The sequence below is a fragment of the Eptesicus fuscus genome, chromosome 3 (genome assembly GCF_027574615.1).
Source record: "Eptesicus fuscus isolate TK198812 chromosome 3, DD_ASM_mEF_20220401, whole genome shotgun sequence".
Lineage (NCBI taxonomy): Eukaryota > Metazoa > Chordata > Mammalia > Chiroptera > Vespertilionidae > Eptesicus > Eptesicus fuscus.
Window position 1 is genome coordinate 28,835,897 of NC_072475.1, and position 14,747 is coordinate 28,850,643.

General features: G+C 37.5%; 1 protein-coding gene across 3 annotated transcripts in view; it reads left to right on the plus strand.

Annotated features, from left to right (window-relative positions):
* The window catches only part of SERPINI1 (serpin family I member 1), a 77,668-nt gene that overhangs the window by 10,122 nt on the left and 52,799 nt on the right, over nt 1–14,747 (plus strand). The window contains exon 1 of one of the 3 annotated variants that reach the window (XM_054713704.1): nt 5,152–5,190. The exons of the other annotated variants lie outside the window; for them this stretch is intronic. The gene's annotated coding sequence lies outside the window, so the exon portion shown is untranslated. Of the gene's footprint in view, nt 1–5,151; nt 5,191–14,747 lie in introns of those variants that run through there. 3 annotated transcript variants of the gene reach the window in all.

Genomic DNA, 14,747 nt, shown 5'->3' on the forward strand with positions numbered 1-14,747 from the left:
AGCTATGCCCATCATTTACATATTGTTATAATCGCTTTCTTGCTACAACAGCGGAATTGAGTCATTGTGAGAAAGACCACATAGCCCACAAGCCGATCTGGCCCTTTTAAAAATAAGTGTGTCAACCACCAGTTAAGAATGTGGGCTCTGCAGTCAAACAAAACTGGGTTCAAATTTGGTTTTGTAATCCATAAGTTGACTCAAAGGCTGTTTATGTTGGTACACTACTGTGATTTCACATAAAGTGCTTTGCACAGCACCTAGCATGTGGTAGATGTTCATTAAATAGTGTTGTATTAAATTTAATAGATTTTATATTATTATGACTTAATTTATTTGAGCTATAACTTTTAATTCGAATGGAGATTTGAAGATCTACATTCAGGTATTCCCTACCCCTAAAATAAATGTTTAGGAAACTGGGAAGGGTATCATTAAATCACAGGAAATTTTTAAGAGTTTCACAAAATGTTATGTAGGGGCAATTAAATTGATGTAAGAGCCAAACAACCTAAATATATGGAAACGTAAAGCCCAGACTTTAAAATACAGTTACAGGCATACTTTGTAAATATTGTGGGTTTGATTCCAGACCACTACAATAAACCAAATACTGCAAATAAGCAAGTTACACAAATATTTTGGTTTCCCAATGCATATAAAAGTTATGTTTCCACTATACTGTAGAATATTAACTGCAATAGCATTATGTCTTAAGAAACAATTTACACACCTCAATTAAACAGTTTTAAATATCTATTGCTAGTAAATGCTAACCGTTGTCTAAGCCTGTTGGAAAAATGGGACCAATAGATGCTTTACACAGGGGTTTCACAAACTTTCAATTTGTAAAAACTGTAATACCTGTGAAGCACAGTAAAGCGATAGAACAGTATATTGAATTAAGACTCCACAGTATATTTAATATTGTAGGAGGCCATCCCGGTCAATTAAAAAAGAAGTTAGGGTACTTTATTTTACCTAGAAGAAAATGATATTTAAAAGTGAATTTACTGAAGAAGAAACATCACTAGTCCTACAGAAATGAAAGATTATTAGAGAACAATATGAACAATTATATTGTAACAAATTAGATAACCTAGGTTAAATGAACAAATTGCTACAAAACACAAACTACCAAACAACTTAAGAAGAAATAGAAAGTCTAAATACAAATTTAAATTAATTTTCAACATAATACTAGCAAATCAAATCTGGCAGCAATTAAAAATCATACAGCATGATCATGTGGGATTTAATCCAGGAATTCAAGGTTAGTTTAGCATGAAATATATCAGTGCAATCTACCATATCAACAGAATAAAAGACACATGATCATCTTAATAGATGCAGAAAAACATTTGACAAAATCCAATACATTTTCATGATAAAAACACTCAACAAAATAGGAATGCAAAGGATCCTCCTCAGCCTAAAAAAGGACATCTACAAAAAACCCACAGCCAATATAATTTTTTATTTTATTTATTTTTTTCAAATATATTGTTATTGATTTCAAAGAGGAAGGGAGAGAGAGAGAGAGAGAGAGAGAGACATCAACAATGAGAGAGAATCATCAATCATCAATCGGCTGCCTTCTGCACATCCCATACTGGGAATCGAGCCTGCAACCCGTCCCGACCAGGACTCAAACTGTGACCTCCTGGTTCATAAGTCGATGCTCAACCACTGAACCATGCCGGCCAGGTGCTAACATCATTTTTAACAGTGAAAGACTGAATAGTTTCTCTTAAGATCAGGAATAAGAGAAGAATATCTTCTATTCAAAATTGAACCAGAGGTTCTAGCAAAGGTAGTTTGGTAAGAAAAAGAAATAAAAACAATCCAGTTTAGGAATAAAGAAATAAATCTATCTCTGCTCACAGATGAAGTATCTTGTATATTCAAAAATCCTAAATATTACACATATATACACACAAACTATTAGAACTAATAAACAAGTTCAAGGTTGCAAGATATAGAATCAAGATAAATCAATGAAATTAAAAATAATTCATTTACAACAGCATTAAAAAGAAATACTTAGGAGTAGATTTAACAAAGGAAATACAAGAGTTATATACCCAAAACACAAAGTGGTGCACAAAATATCACTAAAAGAGATTAAAGAGGACCTAAATAAATTGAAAGATAGCTCATGTTTGTGGATTGAAAGACAATATTGTTAAGATGGCAGTATTCCCCAAATTAACTTACAGATGCAAAGCATCAAAGTATCAGCTATCTCTTTTGCAAAAATTGACAAGTTGATCTTAAAACTTATGTGGAAATGCAAGGGACCTAGACTTATATGTATGTATCAGTGGAATAGAATTGATAGTTCAGAAACATACCCTTATCATTTATGGTCAGTTGATTTTTGACAAGAGAAAGGATAGTCTTCAGTAAATGATACTAAGTCAAATGCATATTCACATGCAAAAGAACGAAATTGGACCCTACCTAGCACCATATACAAAATGTAACTCAAAATGGATCACAGCCCTAACCATAAGAGCTAAAACTATGAAACTCTTAGGAGAAAACAGGCGTAAATTGTTGTCACATTACATTAGTCTATAGTTTCTTAGCTATATAACACCCAAAGCCCAAGTGACAAAAGAAAGTATAAGTAAATTGGACTTCGTCAAATTGAAACGTTTTGTGTTTTAAGGACACAATCAGGAAAGTGGAAAGACAAGTTACAGAATGGGAGAAAGTATTTGCAAATGAAATATTTGGGAAGAGGCTTGTATCCAAAGGACATAAAGAATTCTTAATTCAAAAATAAAAGGATAAGCCAGTTAAAATAGGCAAGGGATATGAGTACATTTCTTCCTCCAAACAAGATATACAAATGCCCAATGAGCACATGGAAAGATACACAACAACATTAGTCACTAGGGAAATGCAAATCAAAATCACAATGAGATACTTCTTTACATTTGTTAGATGGCTAAAATAAAATTTAAAAAAAGATAACAACTATTAGGATATAGAGGAAATTGAGCCCTCATAAATTCTCAGTGGGATTGTAAAACAGTGCTGCCACATTGAAAAACAACTTGGCTAGTCCTCAAATGTTAACTTTATTGTCAGCATATGACCCAGCAATTCCACTCTAGGAAGAGATCTATCCACACTTTGTTAATGTTGTTTTTTTATTTAAATTTTAAAATGAAGGGGGAAAAATCAAAAGCCTAAACTCCAAACATAAAAAATAGAGAGGAAATATCCATTTGTCATCAGACTTCTCTTCTGTAGCACTTAGTGATCAAAGGTAATGGAACAATGTATATAGAATTGCCATGGAATAAGTTTATGATTCAAAACTGCTTATCCAGCTCAGCTATGACTCAGTGTGCATGAGAATAAAAGAACAATTTCCTCTGTCATACAAGGAAGATATACACCACCACCACCACCAACAGCAACAATAAATGCATACTTAGAATTCAAGATTGGGACTATAAAATAATGAAATATGTGACATTTAAATAGTTTCTGCTATTTTGTTTTAAAACAATATGTTAAAAATAATTCTTATAAAATATGATGCCATAGGCAGAAAAAATTATGTTGTGGATCAAATACTCCAAGGTCACTTCAAAACAGATGATCTGTAAGAAAGCATATTTAAATGCCTTATTTTACAATTTGTGGAGTCAGTAGATGTTGTTTTATTCTTTACGTTCATAAAAAATATATATTTAAGAACAAAGGAAAATATATATTTAAAATCAGAGCAAAAAGAAAAAGAGTAAACAGGAACCATGACAAAATGCTAAACAAATCTATAATAATAAAAGCATAATATGCTAATAGACCAGACATCCCTTCCTGATGACCTTCCAGACGAAGCCGCAGTGGCGGGGGCCGAGGCAGCTGCAGTGGAGGTGGGGGCCAAGCCCCTTGCACAAATTTTGTACATCGGGCCTCTAATTTGTTACAATCCTATCTAATAATAGACAAATATGCAAATTGACCATACCGCCGACACACCCACAAGCCATGCCCACAAGCCACGCCCACCATCCAATCAGAGCGAGTATGCAAATTAACCCAAACCAAGATGGCTACAGCCACAGAGAGCAAGGTTTCCTAGGTAACAGAGGAGGCCAAGCTTTCTGCCAGCCGTTGCAGGCCTAAGCCTCCACTCAAGCTACAAAGTTTCAATTATAGAAGGTAAACAAATTCAAACAAATGGCGGCAGAATGGAGCTTGAGAGAGCAGGCCAGGGTTGCCGCTGGCAACAGGGGAAGCAAAGCTTTCCGAACACACTGGCCGGGCCCACCTACTTAAGGCAACAAAGTTTCAATTATAACCCCAACACAAATGGCAGCTGGCCTCGGATGGAGCCCCAGGCTTGGCTCTGCTCCAGGCTACAAAGTTTCAACTGTAGAAGGAAAATAAATTCCAGATACCAGGGCCTCCGATTGCATTGCCAGGAGGCGTGGCCAGCCTGCAAACCACCACAGGCCCCTTGCTCAGGCTGCCCCACGCCCCAAGGGAACCCCACCCTGATCAGGGACACCCTTCAGGGCAAACCAGCTGGCCCCGACCCCTGTACCAGGCCTCTATCCTATCTAATAAAAGAGTACTATGCAGATTGATCATCACTGCAACACACAATATAGCTGCCCCTTGTGGTCAAAGATCCTGTCCCCATGTGGACACAGGATGGCCACCACAAGATGGCCAGCAGAAGAGGGCAGTTGAGAGGCACCTGGCCTGCAAGGGAGGGCAGTTGATTGAAGGTAGAAACAGCCATGCTGGGTGGAAAACAAAAGCAAACTATTTAGTGTATTAAAGAGACTAATAAAAAAATGAAAAAAAGTAAAAGGTGGCAAAGCAATAATAGACAAAATCATTCAAAAAACATAGGATGGCTGTATTTTTTAAGACAAGAATCTTGAAGACAAAAAAAAAACATCTGATCAAGAAAGGTAATTTATATTGGTAAAAATTTAATAGCTATGAGCCTTTTGGCACTGGTCATTTAGAATTAAAATACATAAAACAATCTGGGAAAGAAAACATGTCCCTTGGTGTCAGAAGAACCAGAGGTGATGGCAGTGACCAAAGGTGGTAGCAATGATGATGCAGATTTGAGACACAGAATCAGCAGTTTTTGTTTCCTTATTCGTTACAGCACAGGGATTACAAAACAGGTCAGAAGTCAGCCCACAGGTAAGTGTGTGTGTGTTTACTGTATTTGAATGCTGGTTCTCTATAATCACCAACATTCTCTATTGTCTTATATTGAGCTAGTTGTGGCTAAGGAAGGATAAGGAAGAAAGTAGTGAGTCTGAGCAATAAGAGTAGAATGAATAATTGTAGTAGTACAAAAAGAAATGATTGTATATATTTAAAAATGGTTAAGATGGAAAAATTTTTGTTTTCTTACTACAATAAAAAATTACTTTAAAAACCTTAAAAAAGAGTGATAATTACAAATAAGTTGAAACATTTAAATGTTTGTCTTAAACACATTATATTCATTCATCTGCTTCAGATTATAAAAGTAATGGCTTATTGAGACAATGATACATCACTGGTAAAAATTCTCACCTTCTAGATTAAGGAAGTCAACTTTAGTTAAAATACTGTCTCATTTCCTCTCTTTTTATTTTGGTATTACTCTCATATCACCTTCTTTTTGTGTCACCCTAATTGGAAATTTTTAGTTTTTGGTTAGACACCTGCTTCTTAACTGCCGCAAAACATATTATTCTTACTACCCTTATAAAAACATCGTGTTCTGCTAGCTATCTAGCATGAATAATCCATCACTGGGAATTATTAACCATCTATGACAAACTAGAATTAATTGCTATCTTTATACAAGTAACGACAACCATTTGATTATAAGGCTGACAAAAACATTAACCCACTTTTACTTTAAATATAATAGTGCACCAGCTCATATTTTCTGAAAAATGAAGAAAACCAAAGTGTTTCTATGTATAATTACACACACACATACACATATATATTTATCCGGATATCTAAAATAATGGTTGTTAATGGTGACGTGTTTATTTTAGGGACACACTTGTGAAATGACTAGTGTACGTTATGTTGTAGGCTTCTTCTTTTCCAGGTTGAATTTAGGAAGCTGTACAAAAAGTATTATTTCAGCAGCACAGTTTAGCATGGGAAAATAAGAACAGGATTAGTGCACCTAGAAGTTAATGAAGTAAGAAAGATAATGTTGAACAATGGGTTTACCATCATATGCCTGATACTTGTTTACCTATCTGTGGAAACAGTAGGTGAAGAGAAAGTGAAAGGTTCTAAGGAAATAGTGGGTGTTGTCAGAGGGAAATGCAGAATACTCTACTGGTTTTTGAGACTGGACTTTTGCTGTTACCTAAGCACTGTGCTAGCACCTTTACGTACATACGTTACCCTCCCCCGAGTTTTTATAACAATTCTACTAGAGGCCCGGTGCATGAAATTCATGCACTGGGGCTGGGGGGGGGGGTGTCCCTCAGCCCGGCCTGTGCCCTCTCGTAGTCTGGGACCTCTCAGGGGACATCTCCCTTGCAATCCATGATCCCTCGCTCCTTACCGCCCACCTGCTCACTCCTAACCGCTTGGCTTGCTGCTCCTTAGTGCTGCTGCAGAGGCAGGAGAGGCTCCCACTACCGCTGCTACACTCACCAGCTGTGCACCCGGCTTCTGGCTGAGCGGCCGCTCCCCCTGTGGGAGCACACTGACCACCAGGGGACAGTTCCTGCATTGAGTGTCTGCCCTTGTTGGTCAGTGCGCATCACAGCGACCGGTCGTTCCGCCATAACGGTAGCTTAGGCTTTTATTATATAGATGAGATAAGTACTACTTTGATCCCCATTTTACAGAAGAGAAAAGTGAGACATAGGAAGTTATGTGGGTCCCCCAACTTAGTACTAGGTTTGCATTTGTTTCCAGCCTAAACATAGCTCATTCATTACTTCAGAAGTGACCAATATATGGTCCATTCTATGGAAATTGGCAAGCTGAAATTCTCCCACCATCTCATCCCAACAGAATTGTTTTGCAGTTTATGTTTTAGAAGAAAAAATGTTTTCTTTAGGTGAGGAATACCCTGTCCAGTTGCCACAGACCCCACTCCTTTTTATTACATTGGTCCAGTTCACACATTTGACATCTGAGTCTGTAATCCCAGCTTTAAATCATGAGCTCGTGGTAAATTTAAAATATGCTACTGAATTATTAACAGATTTTTGGAATATGTCTGTTTGCTAAAATGAACTAGTCCTGTGATTATACAAAGTAACTCAAACTGTTTCAGAATAGTTTTTCAAAGCTAGTCTCAACATGCTAAGATTAAATTGTAGAGCATTTAACCATGTCTATTAATTTCCTTTAAATGTTTTTTCCCTGCAGAGAGGAGTAGGGAATCAGAGATTTTTAAAAAGCCAGAAAGTTGAGATGTGTGAAACTGCACATGTTTACCCTGCTGAATATGAGGATTTACCAGGGAATAACATTGGGGCTACCGGCAATAAACATTAATATTTTATTGCATGTAACATTATTATATTTAAAATTGTTTTTCTTGAAAGAAAAAATTCTAAAAAAAGAATTCTAAGGTTTTTTAAAAAATAGATTTTTGTTTGTTTTGTACAGTTTACTTGATGGTTTAGAACCAAATATACAGTATACTTTATAGTCTTAAAAAAATAAAAATAAGGAAGGATAAAAAACAAACAAACAAACAAAAATTGGGGCTATCGGTAGTCAAAACATGGTGATAAATTGTCAATGGCATTTTCAGGCTGTTGGCTTAATTGCCAGGGTAAAACTAGTCGGTAAGTGGTATGCAGCACAATTTGTTTTAATATCTTTTGCAAAAGAAGCTTCTAATGTTAGCAAAAGATTATTCCTTAAGTATGAAAGGGCAACATTTTAGAACTGTTTACTGTCCCATGATATAAATGGATTTTGTTTCAAATTATATTTATAAGGTTGTACTTTATGAAATTGCCAAAATTTGGCTACTTTTAACCTACAAAAAAAAGACAGTTCACATGGTTCAACTTTATACATCAGTTATTTCAACCTAGAGTGTGTTGTTCCAAGCTGAGGACGTGTTTTTCGCAGTCCGGGAGGTTAGTAATAAACATGCATTGTGGGCCTTCTTTCTGCCAGGCTCTGCGCTCACATGAATGATCATTTCTCTCTTCATCGTCCTAAGTCAAGTATTGGAATTTCCCAGAGCTTGGCCATAGGCTGTCTCTTCTCCACACACCCCAGGAAATCTCATCCTCCTGAAAGGATACACTTAAGTGTGCTGAGCACTCCCAAATGGTATCTCTATCCCAGATCTATACTGTGAACTAGAGCCTTGTATATCCTTAAATTCCCAAGTAGATGTCTCATAAGTATCTCAGATTTGCCAATCCAAAACAAAATCCGTGATCCCCATCTCTCACCCATCTCTGCTCTGTTCTTGGTCCATTCTTTCTCAGTGAAGAGCACCCCCAGATGGTCCAGAAGAAACCTGGGTGTCATCCTGACTCGCCCTATTACCTATGTCCTGTTCAGTCTATCTCTTAAATAAGAATATCCACAATCTATTTACTCTTTTTCTGTCTCAATCACAGCCATCTTAATCCAGCCACTATTTCCTTTCACCTGAATCATTGCAATCACCACTCAATTTGTCCTTAGATTTCTACTCTAGATTGCCTATAACCCTTTCTGTAAATAGCTTGTCAAATGTTATGCATTTAGCCTTGCCTGGTTTGACTCGATGGTCAGAGCGTCAGCCCCAGGACGGAGGAGCTGTGGGTTCGATTCCTGATTCCCAACCCTGATAGAGGTGTGTGCAGGAGGCAACCAATCGATGTGTTTCTCTCACTTCTATGTTCTCTCTCTCCCTGTCTCCCTTTGTTTTGCTTTGTTTTGTTTTGTTGTTGTTTTTTAAGTTCTGCATTTAGGAGAAAAAGCAACATCCTTGCTGCCTCCAGAGCCCTACAAGATCTGCCTCCAACTACTTATCCCAGCTTCCTCTTTCCCTTTTGTTCACTGGTTTCTTTCAGCACCTTCTTCTTAACTCTCTTTCCTGCCCTAGGCCTCTGTTTTTCCCTGTGTCTGGAATACTGCTTCCCTCCTAAGTCACTTACCCTTCAGCTTCTCAGCATAAATGGCATGCTCAAAGAGGCCTGCCCTGCTCCCCTCCCCAGTCTAAAGTAGGCCCCTGTGATTCTTTCTCATTATTCCCTCACATAATGCATTGCTATGTTTTCTTCATTGCATTAACACAGTTTGCAATTAAATACTCCTGTGTGTTTATTGGGTTGATTAAGCTCCATAAGCAGGGCCCCTGTCTGCTGTGCTCCTCACTGTATCCAGGGCCCAGTACCTACTGGATGCCATTTGCTTAAAGTGAACAGCAGTGTATCATGGATGTTGGGGTTTGAAGTAAACCAGATTGTTCAGGAAAGGATGTGATGATGAGGAGTCTCTGGAAGTGGGTATATAGAACATGGAACACAGGCTGGTCTCAAATGCTGTCTTCATTTTGGGTGAGTTCACTTTTCTGAGCCCTTAGACTGTAAGCTTCTGAAAGCACATGCTTTGTCTATTTTGTTCAGAGCTGTATCACCAAGCCTAGAAAAGTGCCTGGAAAATAGTAGATGCTTAATAAGTATTGGTTGAGTGAAAGAACTTCTGTTTCCTCTTTTGTGAAGTTCCTTCCTCGTGACACTGAGGGGTTTAATGAAATAAATCATAGAAAGTGCTTAGTACATAGCAGGTACTCAATAAATGCCAGAAACCCTATTGATTTTTTTTTTTTTTTTTGCACCAGTGATTCTCAAAAAGCCTTTGGGATCCAAAAAGATTGATAATGGGGGGGAGGAGGTACATAAGGGGAGGGGATATCCACTGAGGTGGCTGCATTAGAATAACCTCTGCAGCTATTTGCAAACTACCTAAACTTGTTCCTAACCTCCACTGCCTATTAGAGTGGCTATTTTTTTTAAATATATTTTTTTTATTTTTTTTATTTATTTATTTTTTTACAGAGAGGAAGGGAGAGGGATAGCGAGGTAGAAACATCGATGAGAGAGAAACATCAATCAGCTGCCTCCTGCACACCTCCTACTGGGGATGTGCCCGCAATCAAGGTACATGCCCTTGACCGGAATCGAACCTGGGACCCGTTCAGTCCACAGGCCGATGCTCTATCCACTGAGCCAAACCGGTTAGGGCAAGAGTGGCTATTTTTTTTGAAATCTGTAATAATTGTCAGTTTTATTCCCCTAGCTGAGACCCAGACGCCATTTGAGGTTTACATTTTAAAAGTTACTGCACCAAGAGTTTAGGTGCTCCATTGCCCTTTTAAGCTGCTTGCAAATTGATTCTTACTTATTAAAAATATGTAATTCTGTCTGTTGCACGTGTTCATTAAAAAATACATACAAGCAAAAAGAAAATTCACACCACATAGAAATAAGCAAAACTGAGTTTTTTATGTATGAATGTATGCACACACACACACATGTACATACTCAGTTTGGGATTTATCCTACATATGTAAGCTGATACTAAATATGCTGCTTTGTAACTTTGTGATGTTTTACTTTACACTATGGAATGAACATATTTTCATGCATATGTGGGAAACTTCCCAATTGAAAAATAAACCCAGAGAATGGGTCAAAATACAAAAATTCAGTAAGAAGCTGCTAACAGAGAAACTACCTAAAACAAAAGCCCATCAGATGTAAAAGATACATCAGAAAATGCTAACTGAAAGAAAGCAGGGCCAGATTTTACCATCAGACAAAAATAAAATAAAAATAATTCAAAGCCTAAAGCAAGTAAGAATGGCTGTGTGAATGTCTTTGCTTTGAATGCATCATCACAAACTTGTTTCTGACTCTTCTTATTTCTTCTCCAAGCCTTTCCAACACATTTACTCTTCTTAGCATTTCTTTAGGGTCCAACTGCCTACAGGGAGCGTCCTCTTTAGAGCCCTGGTCAGGATGAGTCAGCCTGCTTCTCTTCTGCTTTGGGTTTACACCTTCTTCAGAAGGTTGAGGACTTCCTGCTGCCTCCTGTGGTTCAGATGCGGAAGGGCAGTCTTCCCCAGCCTTAGGCATGTTCTGTGGTTTTCCTTCATTTTCTTCACACGACTTTTGCATGTTGAGTACTTTTCTCTTATTTCCTTTTTGAATAAATGAATCCTGCAGGGATTTGGGGGATTTTTCTCCCTCTTCCCTCACTTGATGTGTGCTGCTCCCGAAAGACCAAGAGTCCTGGAAGGATCCAGGACACTTTTCTCTTTCTCCAGCAATAGGGATCTCCAGAGTGGCTCTTTATAAATATATTCCTCATGTGTGCTGAGGCAAAGGTTGCCTAGAACCATTGTCACTTGATATAATAACCGAAAAATGCTGTTGGCTGTCTATCAGGGGGGCTGTCGGTGTTGTTAGGTAAAAGTATATGTATGAAACTGCAATGATTATATAGTGATGCTACTGTCCTTATGTTGGTAAGAAATATCATAATGTGCTTGTAGAATGTACCTCTAGGTATATTACTTTGGATTTAATTCTAAATGCAGTTACTAGTGCATATATTTTTTTAAAAAGGAAGGAGGGGGGAATAGATTTCTTACTCTCCAAAATCATGTATTAACCTTACTTCAAGCTCCTTTTGCAAGGGAAATATTTATACTCCTAATGACTGAGGTTGGAAAAGACTCAGTTATGCCACATTTACCTTCGTTTTATCTCAGTTTAAGAATTTGTGAGCTCTGCAATCATTTTTATATCAGTTAATTAGGCATGAAATCCAGAAGGGAGAAAGGGATGAGGGTTAGAATCACCACAGGATGTCCACAAATCCCAGAAATATGTGAAGTGAGAATCCATCAACCAATAGAACCACACATTACAGCCAGACCTTGGGCTACAGAGACACAAATCCAGCAATTGGAATAGATGAAAGTGCCTCTTAAAGCCCTCTACTGGTCTATAATTGTAAAATGTTTGCAAGCATTTGGATCATTTATGCAATTGAAATATTTAAGCAATTTTGAGTGCCCTGTTTCTATGGGGCATATGTTTTCATAAGTTTCTAGCACGAAGCTCTACCTTCTGCACTATATGGAGGCTGTTGAAATTTGAATATTTTAAAATGTCAACATAGAATAACATTAGGTTTATAACCTGGCCTGAAGGAAATCCACAGTGCAAAATCTGAATTTACACAAATTTGGGACACACTGGGAATGCCACTGACCAGAGTAATGTGTTAAAAATAAAACTACTTGTGATAGAGCTATATTCAAGAAGGGAAGTAAATTGCACACACCCGCATTATTTGTTTAGTTACAACAAACTCCCAGATTCGATCAACTAAATTCCTTAGTGTTCTTCCACTGCAGGATTACTCAGTCTCTCCTTGCTGGTCTGCAGCCCCACCATAGAGTGCAGGCTTAAACTGGCCTTGCCCCTCTCCTCTGCAGCCCCAGTAGCTGCTTGCTGCCTCGATTCCCATCACGACTGACCACCTAGTTGGTCACCCTGAACTGTTTTCATCCTTTCCTGCTGCTCACAAACATCTTTGCTGACTCTTCCCTGCAGCCCCAGGCAGCTCAGTGAGCCATTCTGTTGTCTGAACTGGTATTTCCAAAACACACTCATTTAACAAAATCCAATTCTTTCTTCACTTTTACTTTAGTCTTTCAACTCTTCCAATAGGTCACTGGGTCCTGCCTCTCACTATAAGCATTACACATGTAACTCCACATCTACATAGGTTTATCTGTAGGGGAAAAGGTATACATTTTAATCATGATATATTTCAGGATGCTACTTTGGAAGCAATTTCTAATTAAGAATCTATATTTTAAAATCAATTTACAAATGAAAATCAGTTCTTGTTTTAATAAAAGATGACATGATAGTCTTAGACTCCTTCAAACAAGCCCATTGTGGTAGAGCTATGTTTTGTAAAAAGATCTGTTATTTCAGCTTAAGGGCTTAGGAAAGGTAGCTAGCTATAAGCAGTCTTTGGTTAGTGCTAGAACCTGACTGCTCACACTTGAAATTGCAGTAAATATAAAATGTGAATTTGATATTATGGCATAAAGCATCTTTTTTAATATCTTGGTTTTTCATCTGTTTTTCACTTTTCTCTCTAATCTCAGATTCTAGTACTAATGAAATAAACCTAAAGCCTATATTATTAACTATTAAAAAAAGTAGGTGTTGCTGATTTTCTAACATTATTTTATCAATTAAACTTTCAAATAAGTCTCTCCGTCCATAAGTTAGGCATCTTTCTTATTTTAGAAGATGTAGATATTCCCCTTGTCATTAATATGGTCATCAAAAGCAATTTCTAGTCCAACGCTATAATTATTTAGATTAGCTATTTGATTTCGATTAATCAAAAGAAGACCCCCCCCCAAAAAAAAAAAAAACTAAGTAAGTGCAATATGCGGCCAACTGTCTGCCTCCGATTTAAATAATAATGCATTGCTATAGATCATTTCAAAGAGAGTTTATGGGACCAAAACCAGGACCTAAGATTGAAGTTCTCCATAGGATGTAATAGACACTCAGTAGTGCTATGTTTCCCTGAGGAGATGTAAGATAAAAATAACAATAATAATGTATTCTGAGTCTCAGCTCACTCTTCATTATGTCACAAGTCTAAGCCACTGTGTGAAAAATGGAGTTGGTGACTGTAAATGAGGTTTTCGACCGTAGGGAATCAGTTCTGTGAGATTCAGTATTTAAGCAGCTACAAAGGATTTGTTAACGAGAAAAGTGCATCTATTACCGATTAGGATATTTTGAGAGAAAGACACATTAAACAGCAATTTTTTAAATAATCAAGTTAGTGAATCACAGTATTCAATGACTTTAGTGCTGGAAAGATCAAAGACCTCCCTTCCACTTTACTGATGAAGCCCAGAGTTTTTTCTGAGACACCTGCAACAGTGCAGCTCTGTGAAAAGATACTGAGCTCTACCATGCTGCAAGATCACCAAGGACAGTGTTTAATTGTTGCTCACATCCGTGGTATTTGCACAGTGCTAGGGAATATCAAACATTCAAAGTATGAGTCTGTGTGATGAATTCACAAGTGATTTTATGAACAAACATGATCATCTATCTGTTGCACAGGGATTTGTATTATACATATCACACTCAAAATTGATTCTATGTGTTTTCAAAAGTTCTCATTAAAGTAGCCTAAAAAACCAATGATCTCCCCCTCCCGCCCTCCCTCCCTCTCTCTCTCTCTTCTCTCTCTCTCTCATACACCCCCCCCAGGAGATATAGTTATTGAATTCATAATTATACTTCTTGCTGGCCTCTGTATATTCAGATTAACCAGGAATATAAATATCCCTAATCACCTTTCTTGCCAATTGCCAGATGGCCAATCCTCCAGCCAGAGTATAAGTGCCTGGGGTATTCAGTACTCTGAGCTTCTATCTCCTTATAGGTCTTTTGTCTTCATTTGGATCTGCTGGTGTCTGGATGCAGTATCCTGTGTGCTTGATACCCCAGACACTTTTTCTTCTCCAGTGATACATTTTAATTTTTTCTCATATGCTACATATCCAAACAGGCATTTCTTGGGGTGAATTGATTTTTAGCAAGACATTGACCTATGTGAGCTGAACCATCTAGAAAGATCATAGCAAATCTAGGACAATTTGAGAAATAAAGTAATGAGAGCAATGGACTATAACTCATAGAATAAAATAA